Raw genomic sequence first — 15,077 nt, forward strand, 5'->3', positions numbered from 1 at the left:
GTGCCTTATTAAGACTCTTCAATGGTTTATTCTCTGTCAGTGATAATTAGATAGGGTCCATGATTAAGCTTGCAAAGGAGGATTCCTGGCTGGAGGGAGGGTGGGTTTTGCGAGGTGGGGGTGCTCACTGCACGACAACCCACCCCTTAATAGCTACTTGGGGTGGAGGATGCTGTACAGTAGTCCCATACAATCATAGACTTAGTAGGTTCATGGACTGCAGTACACCTGTACTTATTGCAGCTCTGAGGAGTCCATGGACTATGCACATATAAAGTACAAGGTAAAAACAATGACTGCAGATGCTGGAAACCAGATTCTGGATTAGTGGTGCTGGAAGAGCACAGTAGTTCAGGCAGCATCCAGGTAGCTTCGAAATCGACGTTTCGGGCAAAAGCCCTTCATCAGGAATGAAGGGCTGCCTGAACTGCTGTGCTCTTCCAGCACATATAAAGTACAACAAGCTTTAGAAGGCACTGTGGCTCAGGGATTAGCAAAACTGCCTCACAGTCCCAGGGGCCTGGGTTCGATTCTAGCCTCAGGCGATTATCTGTGTGGAGCTTGCACGTTCTCCCTGTGTCTGTGTGGGTTTCCTCTGGGTGCTCTGGTTTCGTCCTACAGTCCAAAGATATGCAGGTTGGGTGAATTGGCCAAGCTAAATTGTCCATAGTGTTCAGGGGTGTGTAGGTGAGGTGCATTAATCAGAAATGAATGTAAAGAAATAGAGTAGGGGAATGGGTCTGGGTGGGTTACTTTTTGAAGTGTTGGTGTGGACGTGCTGGGCTGAAGGGGCTGTTTCCTCATTGTAGGGATTCTATGATTTTAGTTCCTTTCTTTTATTTCGAAAGGAACTCATGCTAAATTTCTGGTTGCACTTCAGCCCCATGGGCTCCCAGTGTAAAGAAAAGTAGACAGATTGGAGAAACCCCTCATGAATCACTTCCTGGGCCAGGTCAAGTCGCCATTAACTGATCCAGGTAATGGGCAGTGGAGAAAGTCATTGCACTTAACCACTTGCCTTTTCTTTGCAGTTTCATCCTTGACAAAGGGTCCTTGGGGAGAGATTACATAATATCCACTAGTATGTAATCAGTGTACACACCAGAATTTGTAGTTACCACCAAAACAACATATTGATTTAAATTTCACATGTTTCCTTTGAGATTTTGACTTTTGTTCCAAAGACTCTTATAGATCAGCGAGTTTTGAGAAGAGTTGTAGCTCAGGTTGAGATTCTGGATGTAGGTTTGCTTGCTGAGCTGGAAAGTTCGGTTTCAGATGTTTCATCACCATATTAGGTAACATCATCAGTGAGCCTCCGGATGAAGCACTGGTGGACTGGCCCGCTTTCTGTTTATGTGTTTAAACACATCTGGAGGCTCACTGAAGATGTTACCTAGTATGATGACAAAACGTCTGAAAATGAACCTTCCAGCTCAGTGAGCAAACATACATACATCCACCATTATAGAATGTAATTTCTAATTTTGCTTCAATTTGATGAGTTGTTTTTATTAAAATAATAGAAAGGAGGATTGGAGGCAGTGAACCACCTGAACCACAATCCCATACTGGTTGCTACCGAGAGCTCAATACAACCTGGTGATCAGCAGTGGGCACCATTGCTTAAATACTTGATGATAACAATGATAGAGGGAGTCCATTCAACAAGATTCATATTGGAGGTGATTTTTGGCAGTGAGAATATTTATCAAGGCAACTGCCAAAGGTTTTATTTTAAAAGATATGCAAGGAGCCATGCAGCATATCTTGGTTGTGAAAATTCAGAATGTAACCATTCCATTCGGGAAGAACTGGGAACACTTCTGACTTGGCTGAAGAAAGCAGAATGGTCTACCAGAAGGTAGAAAAGCCCCAATTTTGATTTCTATTAAAAAACTGAAATCCTCTATAAGCAAGACATTTAATACCTTCTGAAGCTTTGAAGATATTGAATCACATAATTTTGCTAGTTAATGGAATTTAAGACTATAAGGTGCAGGAGCAGAAGTAAGCTCTTCAACACATTGATCTGCTCCATGGCTGATCTGAAAATCCTCTACTCCACTTTCCTGCCTATTCCTATAGTCCTTGATTCCCTTACTGATTAAAAGTCTGTCATTAAGCCTTGAACATATTTAAAGACCCAACTTTTACATCCCTGTGCAGTAAAGAATTCGATAAAGACATATCCTCTGAGAGAAAATGTTCCTTTGGCTTAAATGTATGATCCCTTGTTCTGAGATTATTTCTTCTGGTTTTGGACTCTTCCACACTTGAAAACAGTGCTTCTGCATCTATCCTGTCAAGTCTCTTTAGAATCTTGCATTTGTTTCAATAAGGTCACCTCTCACTCTTCCAAACTGCAATGAATACAGGCCCAACCTACTTAACCTTTCTCTATACCCAGGCTAACCAAACAAACCTTCTCTGGACTGCCTCCAATTCCAAAGTATATTTCCTTTGATAAAGAGCCCAAAGCTGTTCACAGGATCAGAGCTGCAATCTAACTAGTGCCTTGCATAGCTTTAGCAAAATCTCCTAAATTTTATCCTCCATTCTATTTCAAATAAAGGCCAACATTTCATTTGCCTTCCCTATTATCCACTTAGCTTTTTGTGATTCATGGATAAGGATTCCTAGTCTAGTTTAATTTTTAAGCAGAGCATTCCAGGGAGTTACAACTGATAAATGGTAAATAATATTTTCACCACATTAGTACCTGGCAATGACCATCTCCAACAAGAGAGAATGCATTCACCACCCGTGACTTTAATTGGCACTATCATTACCGAATCCTGCACTATCAACATAGTTTCATTTAGCGCAGAAAGAGGCTCTTCAGCCCATCCCGTCTGTGCCAAACTATCTACACTGATGTCGCTTTCTATCACTGGGCTCACAGTTGAATGTTATAACATTTCAAGCAGACATCCAAATACTTTTGCAAAGCTTGTGAGGTTTCCCACCTCAACTACTCTCCCAGGCAGTGCATTCCAGATTCCAGCACCCTCTGGGTAAAAGAAAATTCCTCAAGTCCTCTCTAACCCTCTTAACCTTCACTTTAAAGTTTTGTCCCCCTCGTTTTGATCTTTCAACTAAGAGGAATAGCTGCTCACCCTTCTCTGCTCAAAGGAGAGCCACGCAAATGTTTCCAGCTCCTCTTCACAGATAAAATGCTTCATCCCAGGCAACATCCTGGTGAATCTCCTCTGCACCCTCTCCAGTGCATTCACATCCTTCCTGTAGTGATGATGTGGAGGTGCTGGTGTTGGACTGGGATGGACAAGGTCAGAAATCATTCAACACCAGGTTATAGTCCAACAGGTTTATTTGAAATCACAAGCTTTCATAGCACTGGTCCTTCATCAGGTGAAGTGATGTGGCTTCATCTGCTGAAGGGGCAGTGCTCTGAAAGCTTGTGATTTCAAATAAACCTGTTGGATTATACCCTGGTGTCATGTGACTTTCTGTAGCGAGGTGACCAGCTCTGAACACACTATTACACGTGTACAAATTGGATACACACTTAGCACCTAAGTAATACCATGGACAACATTGTTCTGAGGGGTTCAATTGGTTTGTAAGAGTTAGTTGTCAATCTTTTAGTGAAGAAAAGTACATATTTTGGCTTGTCATTAAGACAGAGACTTCTTAAAAAGAAAGCTGGATGTTATGCTGTTACTATATTTGTTGCATTATATGAGGTTCTAAGCGTTATATGGCTTTATATTCTGGGTTACTGTCACATTGGGATCATGGTCTGAACAACAATACTTCAGTCCACCAACTATGTGGAAAGCTGAAATCATTTAAACAGAATCTGTTTTTGAGTTTAAAGTTAAATGATTTCTGACTGAGGGGAACTAGAAGTCAAAAGCAGTGCAGATAGTAAGACAGTTTGGAAAGTTTCATGCTCCTTGGGTTGCTCATCTTACTCCTATAAGCAGATCTTTATATTCACGGCTAGTGGAAGAGGCCTCCTCAGACCTAAGGAGTCATTTGCAAATGCAGGGGCAGAGTGAAATTTGATTGTGAGAGGCACATTGAGTCAGCTCCTGCTGGTCGAGTAAGATCGTGTTGTTGAAATAATCTCATTCATTTTGGATCTTTGCCACTGCTGTTATATCTAGGGGGAAGTACTGAGTGAGTGAGGTGCAGAACAAAAACAAATTTGCAGTAAGCCTTAAACCACCTCGACGGTGATTAGAATCCTTTCTGAAGGCAGTTTGAGACTTCCACTGATAAGTTTAGAGATTGACTTGTAATTCAGTAATGCAGTGAGAATCTGTTGTTTATACTCAATAGATATCCTCTGGGAGAAATTGTGTAATCTAAATTTATGTCTCTTGCTCCAGAAGCTGTTTCACCAACAAATTAGATAACAATACAAAACAGGAACGTGTGAAGGGCTGTGCATCTGCATTTGTCTTAAGATCACAAATGCTACCATTGAGATTTGCACATCTACAGCTGTTTCTACGACATCAGATAATGTTCACCAAGGTCCGAGACTGAAAGATGTATCTAAAATAAAGGCCCTCTCCTCAGTGCTTCCAGTAGACGTTGCTTTGTATATTTACTACAGGCACCTGAAGAGACTTATCTGATAACTTGCACTATTTGTTTCACAGGTGCCTCGAACAGCCTTTCCCAACCTGGCATTTTGAGTTTTACTCCTGCCAACGGAGGCTTTAAAGTTGTTCAATAAACATGAGTTCGGGAATCTCGGAGAGTCCATAATGCAGGGCGTTTGAATGTGGCTAGCGGAGGCTTATATTGGAAGTTGGGTCTTTTAAAAACAGAATGTTCCTAGTTTCTATTCTGTAGCTTGAGATTTCATTCAATCATTTAAGTATCCAAAATTCTGACATGGGAAAACAAAAAAGAAGAATTACGAGAAACATGGAGGTCATGATGTAAATTGAACTAGTGTACTGTAAATAGTTTATCTGGTGCTGAATGCAGTGTGTTGTTTTCAAAAGTAACAACATTGTATTGTTAGAAAATGAAAATGAACCTTGAAATGCAGATGGGAAAAGGGGCAACAGTCATTCTGGTGTCTTGAATAACTGTCCCTTTGCCATTGACCAAAAGGGTTCAGTCAACTGACTGACGCAACATAAATGACCAGTTCCTAGAAAGAGAATATAACAATGAGCACTCGGGGACAGAAGGGAATTGTTATCAGGTTGTCCTCAGAGAGGAGCTTTCATTGCGCTGTCCTCATCAAGTGATCCTCAAGCAGCTGCTTTTCTCCAGATGGTAAATGAGCCAGAAGAAGAGGAAGACAACCCAGGGAAAGGTTCTCCAATGCCTCGGCCAGACAGCAAATGCTGGCCTCACTATATTAAAGAGTACTGACATTCAATGCTAACAGTGTGCTTGTCCTCTGATATCAGTGAACCATCTCCCATGGTCACAGTTGTGTGCCTTTTTTGTGTCTCATTAACAAATGTATCACATCTAAACTGCCGCTTCTTAACAAACTCAATACACTATCTGAATGTTGCTACAAATTACTGACTGCCTACATTAGCAACTGATTGCCATCTTGAGAAAGTTCATAGATCTCATGACAACAGCCTGTAAAAATGTAGGGCATATTCTCCGCAGTGTGCTTATTTACCTCTCAACAAACATAAGCTAAAGCCAATTTCAGTCTTACAGCACAGAGACAGGCCCTTCACCTCAAATTGGCCTATGCCAACCAAAATGTCCATCCACGCTAACCCCATTTCCCTGTACTTGGCACATACCTTTCTAAACCTTTGCTATCCATGCCTTTTAAATTGGCCAGCGTTTTGGCTCAATGGTTAGTACTGCTACCTCACAGCGCCAGGGACCCGGGTTCAATTCCAGCCTCGGGTGACTGTCGGTGTGGAGTTTGCACATTCTCGCTGTGTCCATGTGGGTGCTCTGGTTTCCTCCCAAAGTCCAAAGATGTGCAAGTTCAGTGAATTGGCCATACAAAATCGCCCATAGTGTTTAGGGATGTGTAGGTCAGTTGCATCATTTAGGGGTAAATGTAAAGTAGTAGGGCAATGGGTCTGGGTGGGTTATTCTTGTGTGGATCAGTGTGGCAGCTCACTCCATATGCGTGCCATCCTCTGTGTAAAAAAGTTGCCCCTCAGGTTCCCTTTTATTCTTTCCCCTCTAACCTTAAACTGATGCCTTCTAGTCCTTGATTCCCCAATCCTGGGAAAAAGACTGGGTGCATTCACCCTATCCATGCCTCTCATGATTTTATACGCTTCTTTAAGATCCCTCCTCAGTCTCCTATGCTTTCAATAAAAATGTCCGAGCTTGTCCAACCTCTCCTTGTAACTCAGTTTCTTGAGTCCTGGCAACATCCTTGTAAATTTCTTCTGCACTCTTTCCCGTTTAATCACATCCTTATTACATCTCGCTATAATCACAATTAAGGTTGATGTGCCCAACATGCCGATGATGTTTCATCCGTTATAACAGTGATTACACTTCAAAAGTGCTTCGTTGACTGTAAAGACTTTGGGACATTCGGAGGATGAAGGGCACTATATAAATGCATGTCCTTCCACGGTGTAGCGCGAGCTTCTGATGTCCTACTGATGATGTAAATCTTTGTGATAGGACTTTATGAGGCTGTTTCTTTTCTCAAAATAGAAAAGCCTCGCACCGAGGTCTTACAGTCACCTGTCTCGAGCTGATAATCTTCCATTCAATGTGCCCACTTTGCAGACGTTCGATTCTTATTGATGTGAGGAAATGAAATCTGGCAAAACTGGTTGAAAAAATCTGAACAATAGAATTAGCATTGAAGATCGTGCAACAGCAGCCTTATCCTGGAACCGTGACTGACACTGTAATTCATCAGTGCAGGTAAGTGTCCTGTTAAAAGTGACCTTGGAACATTCTGACAGGAGTGATACACTGCAGTCAATAAGATAATTTGCCCAAATCATTTTGTGGTTGAAACACCCAGGCAGGTTCCCATGCTGCACTCAGTCAAAATAAACAGCAAACAGAATGTATTCCCCCTGTCGCCAAGTGATAATAATATGGGTCTAGTATAGCTAGCGCCATAATCAAATACAACAGAGTACTCTATCACTGTAATCAGGTTTTATAATCATCATAACAGGCAGAAAGAGATGGTGTGATCTCTGTGTGCTCAAGATTGTGCAACATTGTCACTGATGCTACAACATTGTATATTGGACACATTCATCTTCCGCAATTTGTGCTGATTTGAACTTCATCAAATTTTTAAAAATTATTTTTTTATCGCCTGTATTTCCATCAGGAGGAGATGTTTTTGACAGAACACGACTCTATCGGCATTGGCCAACAATGCAGGTATTGAGCTGATATCAGTATTTGAATTTTAGAGACCTATATTTAATGACAAGATTAAAACAAGAATTGGGGCAAGTAGAAGAATTCAAATTACCTTCTTCATAGCTACGTATTTCCAATAGGAGAACAAATGACTCTTTTATCATTCTTTCATTTCAGAAGAGTTTGAAAATATACCAAAGGCTAATTTGCCAACATACCAACAGCACAGCACAAGATAATGAGCTGAATGATGGATATGTAAAGCACGCCTGCATATAAGCAATTAGGGCGAAATTTAATCCTTACAACAGGACCTTGTCCATCATTTAGAGAGCCAGTGAGAAGCCCACATGATAGGTTTCGGGGAAAGCTAACTATTTTTTGTGACAGTTGGCATTTATGTGCCATTGATCGAGGACCATGGCAAAGAAGTCAAACCACCTGAGAGTTATCAGCCAATCAGAGGCTGGCAGTTCATCACTGCCATCAATGCCCCTAGGGGACCAGTAGTAGCCAATAGCAATTATAAAATCATTAGAAATCAGAGCACAAGGAGGCCACTCTGCCCATGGAGCCTAATCTGGCATTGAATAAGATCATAGCTGATCTGGTGTGGCTTTGACTCCATGTTCTTGCTTGAATTCTATAACCCTAGACTACTTTGCAATTCATTCTCCAGAAGCCCAGGTTCAATGAAGCGACCCAAGGAATGGGTGAGCGAGGGCAGACTAGAGGAGGCCAGGAAGGGGTAGCTGGCTTGGCTGGTTGGTGGGGCAGGGGGTGTGGGATTTCTGCAGCCTTCTCCTTTTCCAATGCCAGAGTCGAAAAGTGCAGCAGGTCGGGCAGCATCCGAGGAGCAGGAGAGTCAGCATTTTGGGCAAATTCCTGACTAAGGTCTTATGCCCGAAACGCCGACTCTCCTGCTCCACGTATGCTGCCTGCCCTGCTGCGCTTTTCCAGCGCCACACTTTTCGACACTGACTCTCCAGCACCTGCGGTCCTCACTTTCTCTCTTTCCCAATGCCAGTCAGGCACTAAGTAGTCAGGATGGATCTGCTGTGTGCTGTCTGATGTAGTGGTTCCACTCTTATAACTGAGGAAACTAAATCTGATTTAGCAGTCCCAACTGGGATCAGTGAGGTCCTTCTGTAGGACCATCAGTTGCAGCAGAATTGCATGTAATCAGAACCTGAAACCTCAAACCTTGAGAAAACACTCCCGACATGACCAACACCAAGCTGGCTAGTCAACACTGGTTCCACCAACTGTGTAGAAGGCCAAGCCAACAGCAGGACAAGGCATAACATCAAAATATTTACCAATGTATTGAAGTAGCTACATAGGACATGCTTCAAAAGGAACATCGAGATCGAACTATGGAGATAAAACAGAATTAATGTCTCGAGTCCAGTAGCCTTTCTTCAGACCAGCGGCCAGACCTGCTGAGTTTCTCTAACTTTTGTTTGATTCAGATCTCCAGCATCCACAGTTTCATGCTTTATTACAGCATTGCAAAGCTGTGGCCTTTGTGGAACCAGAGCCAAAGGCCTCCAATGAACGCATATGTAGCAAAGACACTGGAAGATTATCGGGATTGTTGGAGAGCAATCACTGCAGCTCCAGAGAATGGATTTTGAACGTTTTTGGAGAAACATCCTCAACCACCTTTATATCCTTTGTTCATGACCTCAACATCATTCTCAGATCAGATCTGATATAGCTTTATGATGATACTGCAATGTACTGCTCCATTCACAATTCCTCATGTAATGAGTCGAAAAGTGTGGTGCTGGAAAAGCACAACAGGTCAGGCAGCATCTGAGGAACAGGAGAGACAACGTTTCATGCATAAGCCCTTCACATGCAATGATTTTACCTCTCACCAGTGCACAACAGGGTTTGATGAAACAACCTCCAGGATTCATCTTGTAAGTGGTAAATAGAACAAACAAGGGCAGGACTTATCCAATTAATGGAAGGGCCCTTGATAGTGTTGGAAAACACAGAGACCTATGAAGTTTGCCTCTCATATAAACTGGGTGATTAAGAAGGCTCTTGCAGGCTTGTCTTTATTGCTCAGACCTTTGAGTATAGGAGTAGGGAATAATAATTTGGAGATGCCAGTGTTGGACTGGGGTGTACAAAGTTAAAAATCACATAACACCAGGTTATAGTAGGGAAGTCATTTTCAAGTTGGACTGGATGTTGGTGAGGCCTCTTCTGGAATATTGTGCCCAGTTCTGGTTGCCCTGTTATAGGAAGGATTTTATAAAGGGGGAGAAAGTTCGGAAGAGATTTACCAGGATGTTGCTGGGAATGGAGGGTTTGAGTTATAAGGATAGGCTGGGATTTTTCTCACTGGAGTGTAGGGGGTTGAGAGGTGACATTATTGAGATTGAAAAAAATCATGAAAGGTATAGATAAGGTGCTTTTTTTCTGTAGAGTGGAGGATTTCAAGACGAGGGAACATATTTTTAAGGTGAGAGGAGAAAGATTTAAAAAAGACATGAGGGACAATTTGTTTCATACAGAGTGTGGTTCAGGTGTGGAATGTACTTCCAGAGGGAGAGGTGAATGTGGTTATCGTTAAAATGTTTAAAAGACCATTTGTATAAGTTGATGAATAAGAAATGTTTGGAGGGCTATGGGCCAAGTGCAGAGAGGTGGGACTAGTTTAGTTCAGGATTATGGTCGACACGGTCAAGTTGGACTGAAAGGTCTGTTTCCATACTGTAAGACTTTATGACTTTCTATTACATAGATACCAGGCCATGACCAATTCTAATAAAAAGAAGCAAAGCTATGTGTCCCCACCTTTGATCCAGTATTCATTTTTAACATAATTTTCTGTGACGCGGTCTGGACATTCTCCTGTTTTACAAAAGCACTCAGTGAAAGTTAATTATTGTTAATGCAGAGAGTTATCACTCAGGATTCATTCTTTGTTATGGTTGATGTCTTTGCACTAAAATCATGCTATTTCTGCAAGTCAAGCGAACTGAGAGCAACATCCATAACTAACATCAAATCGTTTGCAATGCTAATAGGTTTATAGTCCAGTAGACAATATAGTCCAGATAGATGGATAGATTCAAAGGTCGAATCCAAATGAAACATTTAAATTCTATTGCGTGTGTTCCAGCAAGAACAGCTTATTCTGATACTGATCATAGGTCAAACAGATGATAACATGATGAAAATAATCAACGAATCCTTGGAAGGAAGAGAAATTCAAAGGAAAGGGAAATACGAATTAAATATGGACACATGAGTGGGGAGCAGGGGTAGTCTATGAGACTGCTCTGTTATTCAGCCAGATCATGGCTGAACTGATTGTAACTTCAAATCAATGTTTCTGCCTATCCCTGATAGCCTTTCACTCTCCTTATCAATAATTAGGTAACAGGGAAACATAGGCAAGGAGGGAAAAGTCTGACTTAAAGTCTCCCTTTATTCCATGGTAGCTGTAGTAATGACAATTGCAAAATCTTGAAAATAAAGAATGCTTTTAAGCTGATACAGGAGGAATAATTACTAAGAATTAATGGTTGCCAAAAAGCATTAATGTACATTTATATTGCCTTTTCCATGTTTTGAGGATGTTTAAAGATGCTGCACAGTCAGTGCTTCAATAGTGCTGGATTGTAGCAGCCAAACATTCACAAACAGCAAGAAGATATTGGCGAGATGATCTACTTTTAATTGCTTAGGGACAGAGTATTGGTTGAGGGAAAGGTAATGTCCAGGCCATCAGCAAGAATTCTTAAGATGTTCCACGAAATGGGATTTTTCATATTCCAGAGGGAGACTGGGGACACAGCTTTGTCCAAAATGCTTACAGCTTGTATAGTTTTGATAAGATTTGTAAAGTACGCTGAATATTATTAAATGTATCTCAGCTCTCAGAATAGCAGACAACACATACTCTAAAACCATTTTTTATAATTACAGATATGAGCATTAATAAATTCTAATATTGTTACTCTAATATGCAGTCTGTATCTTGCAAAAGTCACAAAGACATTATAATTGTTTTATGTTGTTTGCGTAGGAATGTTCAATAAAGATCTAAATAAAGCAATAGCAATGCTACTAGAATATAAATCCAGGTTTAGTACTGATAACCCATCAATTCTGATAAGGTACTTCCTCACGAAAGAATATTTCTAGTTTATTCTGCTTAAATAAAAATTGTTCAAATTCTTAATTTAAACTCAGATTAGTCCTTTGACCTGTATGAAATTCAAAATAAAATCCTCTGATGTCTTGGCACCATGTAGAAAGTGCCTTCACTTTGTTATAAGTTTCTAAATTTAGCCACACATTTAATTTATGAAAAACTGGATTTTTTTTCATCTCAGCGATTAGTTAAATCCCTGGGATAAAATATTGCATTTGCAGTACAATGGCATCATTAAGTTGACAAAGTTATTTGTATAAACAACTTAAATAATGTTCTGTGCAAATAATTACACTGTCAGAGCTCTGTAATAGTCTAACATCACAGAAGAAAGTTACTTAGTCTATTGTGATACGCTAGTTCTATGGAAGTGATCTTGATACATTGTGTGGATGGTATCAAAGTGTTACGTGTTTTTGCCACTACTAACATTCTATGTCTACAGAAAATTGCAAAACACGCCCAAGACCAAAGTCAAACCACATAGCTAGGACAAATATCCTGCCTAAGTCAGAATCTTAACAGTTATGTACCTGGATCATTGGAAGGCAACGATACAACCTGCAAAAATACAGCAAAAGTTGACCACATATAAACTGACACCTGTCCATTGCATTGGTACATTGACGATAAAATGCAGCTACGGCAATTCTAGATAGTAATCAGAAGCATTTTACTTGTTGGACACAAGTGGACTAACAAAAGCTACCTCGTACTCATAGATCTCAACGTTTTGACTATTCACAAGATCACCAAGATACCAGTTGTAGCAGATGGGACAAGAATGCTGACACTGAATCCTTCCAGGTTATATATATAAAATATACCCAGCCCCAATGCCATTAGAAACTTCAAAGAGGGTGCTGCATTGCATTTCTGCTTACTTTACCTTCCGAACACTACTGTACAATGTAATTGATAGACATGGTATTTCTGTCTATCCATCAATCAGGAGCAGTTTAAGCAGCACGTGGCTAGAACTGAACAAGGTCCTGAAGAAGGGTCACTGGATTCGAAACACTCACTCTGTTTTCTCTTTTCAAATGCTGCCAGCTCTGAGCTTTAGATTCGATTCCCTACAGTGTGGAAACAGGCCCTTCGGCCCAACCAGTCCACACTGACCTTCTGAACAGCAACCCACCCAGAACCATTTCCCTCTGACTAATGCATCTCGCACTATGGGCAATTTAGCATGGCCAATTCACCCTGACCTGCACATCCTTGGACTGTGAGAGGAAATCAGAGCACCCGGAGGAAACCCACGCAGACATGGAGAGAATGTGCAAACTCCACACAGACAAGTCGCCTGAGGCTGGAATCAAACCTGGGACCCTGGTGCTGTGAGGCAGTAGCGCTAACCACTGAGCCACCGTGCCACCCCAAGCTTCTCCCGCAATTTTTGTTTTTGTTTATTTATTAAAAGAAGCTTTCCTGGATGAATGTATATTGCTGATGCCATCACAGTGAGGGGTAAAATGAAGGAAAGACACAACTGAAATCTAATAGTGGTGACTTGTTGTCAAGGACTCATTTTCAAGAGGAAGGAATGCCAGGAGAGTGTAGATCAGATCAACAAGCTTTTCTCTATCAATTCAAGTTATGTGATCCCAGGTAAAATAGAGGTGCATGAACCATGCCTCCTGCCCAAGTTAAAGAGGACTGCCAGGGGTCTCTTAGAGTTTCTAACTTCCTAGCACCACTTGTACTAAACTTCTCTGACAAAACATTGTTGTTGAGAGAGTTCTTTAAGGGAGACATCCCAACTAAATGGTAGTAGGGCCATCAACACATGTTCAAGTCAGTCAAACAAGCAAGGTCAGCAGAAACTGGTATCTTACGTTCCTTTGACCCAAGAAAGATGACAACCTGGAAGTTGATATATCTCAGAAACTGTTAGGTTTGCTCAAAATTGAAACCATTTCAGCTTGGGACCAAAAGTCCATCACAGGTGCAATCCAAGTTTTCCAACATAAAAAACAACACTTGCTCTGGTATTCATAGAATTATAGAATCCCTATAGTGTGGAAATAGGCCATTTGGCCCAACAATTCCACACCAACCCTCCAAAGAATATCCCACTCTATTACTCTACATTTACCCCTGACTAATGCATCTCGCCTACACATCCCTGAATACTATGGGCAATTTAGCATGGCTAATTCACCTAAATTGCACCTCTTTGGACGGTGGGAGGAAATTGGAGCACACAAAGGAAACCCACGCAGACACAGGGAGAATGTGCAAACTCCACACAGAGAGTAGCCCAAGGCTAGAATCAAACCCGGGTCCCTGGCACTGTGAGGCAGCAGTGCTAACCACTGAGTTACCAATTGCACCTGTTCAGTAAGTAATTATTAGTGGAATCCAGTGAAAGCAGTTTTGCACAAACCATTGACAAGGACAACATCTAGACTACAATGACTTTAGGTAAAATTCCAGGGATATGACTCTGGTTTCTGGGAAGAAGATCGTACTAAATTGGTTATCCTGCATTTACAAAGCAGATTATCCAATTGGAATGAAAATGTAGAATTTCTAGTCAAAAATCGACATACAAAATGGAAGGTGTACTTAATGTTGATATGAAAACTTTTTGTCTGAAACAATTCAGCTAATGGTAAAAAGAAACAATTCATGATCCGTGACTGAAGGCACTATGAAAGTCATTAACAAAAGATGTCCTGACATGATATAACAGGTGAAAGACACTCTCAGATGCCTTTGGTCAGACAGAGATGAACTACGTACCTCAAGAGATATGATTTCCAAAGGAAAATAAGAACTTGTATTGGAACATTTTCCACAGGACATTTCACCATAGCTATCTCAGAGACAAATGGATGCAGAGTGAACAAGGCAACTGGCACAGGATACAGTGTACGCACAATGGCAGTAAGTTTTTGTCAAATGAGCCAGTGTCACTGGCCACAGAAGTATATAAAATCCTTGACACCCTCATGAGATCTCGGCAGTCCTTGGTCCAAAATCTTCACAGGTTTATTTACCATACCATTTTCTCTGAGTCACCAACAATTTTTCCAAATTTCCAACTGTTTGACAGTGAAAGGACACTTCAATGAATGCAGTTGTCTACACCTGAAGAGATGATATCTGGTAATGGGTCATAGTAAAACGTACAATGTATTGAAGAACTAAAAGAGGATGTTGTGTTATGACTTTTAGAATTTGCTGATTGGTTCGTTAGCACTTCCAGTTGTTCAAAGACCAGGATGAAACTACCTGACCCACTAACATGCAGTGTCTAGTAAAAGCAAGCTGGAAGGAGGATGCATACATTTTTATCTGTAACTGGAACCTGCAGTGAGAACTCCTAAATAAAACTGTGTGTTGTAGATATGCCACCTGGCAGTGCTCTGTCACCGCCGAGCAGCGAACTTCAACCAGAACAATATGAAATAATGGTCTCCTTTGATGTAACAGCCCGGTTCACATCAATCAACATCAAGCTGGCCAAGGAAACACTGACTACATTATTAGAAGACCCAAAGACACACAAACCAAATACCATTAATTTCATTAGCAAGGACAGTATTGTCAAGCTAGTGGACCTCTGCCT

At 41.1% G+C, this 15,077-nt stretch overlaps 1 protein-coding gene across 2 annotated transcripts in view; it reads right to left on the reverse strand.

The window, feature by feature from the left end:
- Positions 1–15,077, reverse strand: part of il1rapl2 (interleukin 1 receptor accessory protein-like 2) — a 1,030,579-nt gene that overhangs the window by 141,985 nt on the left and 873,517 nt on the right. The window lies entirely within an intron of this gene.

The sequence above is a fragment of the Chiloscyllium punctatum genome, chromosome 25, assembly GCF_047496795.1.
Source record: "Chiloscyllium punctatum isolate Juve2018m chromosome 25, sChiPun1.3, whole genome shotgun sequence".
NCBI classification, from domain to species: domain Eukaryota; kingdom Metazoa; phylum Chordata; class Chondrichthyes; order Orectolobiformes; family Hemiscylliidae; genus Chiloscyllium; species Chiloscyllium punctatum.